The sequence below is a fragment of the Centruroides sculpturatus genome, unplaced genomic scaffold (genome assembly GCF_000671375.1).
Source record: "Centruroides sculpturatus isolate CEXI.00-Female unplaced genomic scaffold, Cexi_2.0 scaffold1535, whole genome shotgun sequence".
NCBI classification, from domain to species: domain Eukaryota; kingdom Metazoa; phylum Arthropoda; class Arachnida; order Scorpiones; family Buthidae; genus Centruroides; species Centruroides sculpturatus.
In genome coordinates this window covers 145,007-146,135 of record NW_019386313.1, presented here as the reverse complement: position 1 = coordinate 146,135, position 1,129 = coordinate 145,007, and positions in this window count along the sequence as shown.

Sequence of the window (1,129 nt, the reverse complement as noted above, 5' to 3'; positions counted from 1 at the left end):
GGTTTCGACTTATTTCTACTTAAGAAGTAGTTAAATAATTAAGCGATTAGGGAATTGGGGACATAAACAAAACCCTGACGAAAGAGCCGGAATATTACTTAAACAAAAGCTTAATTTAATTTCACCGAACCAATCTATAGCCGAGTACAGTGGGGACTGATTTCTTCGAAATACTGTATTAGATGTAATAAAGACAGAAATTTTTCTAGTTCGACGACAGTGACCGAAAAGTTGTAAATTTTGGAAATTTCCGTGGACAACACCCGGTCCTAAAACGAATTAGTTAGAAAACAAAAGACGGACATCTATTAAGTTTAACGTATTTAGATTTTTACAGCTATGATGAACGTTTAAAATTTACAACAACCCTGTCGCGTCCTTTGAGATATACTAGTGATGAGACAAACGAGACATTAACCGGTATCGGCACCCTCGGGATTTGGCATGCATGCACCTACCAAGATCGTCTCTGATTCCATCCACGAGTCACTGATAGGAAGCACTTTTAACTAAGCGGATTGTTTTAATATTTAAAAAGTAAAGAATATCTTAAGCTATTTTTATGTACGTTTCTTCACAAAATTATATTCATATAATCGAATATTTTGTACCAGGTATGTATCATTGTATATTCATCACACATTTTATTTTAACGAGTAAGTTTTTATAATTTAATTTTTAATTTTAACCCTTATATTATAGCTAGCAATTTAGAATGTAATTGTGATATTGAAAATTTATTTCAAAAAGTTTTGGCTCGAGACCTTATAATGAAAAATAAAACATTATTAAAAGAGAAAGACCAATGCCTAAATTGAATATAAATACGTCAACAAGAAAATTTGTTCGACATTTTCACAATAAAATTTATGAAGACATAAAATGGCTTTGTGGATGCATAAAAATGCAAAATTTGTTTTGTTGGCCTTGCCTACTATTTTCAAATAAAATTAGTGTGTGGAATGACATTGGCTTTGACGATTTAAATAATTTGAGTAGAGCTGGCAAAAGACACGAAAATCCTAAATCTCGCATCGATTCTTTCGTAAAATTGAAGCAATTTGGAAATCAAAATAGAATAGAATTTAACATTAGTACACAATATAAAATATATATTGAAAATTATAAC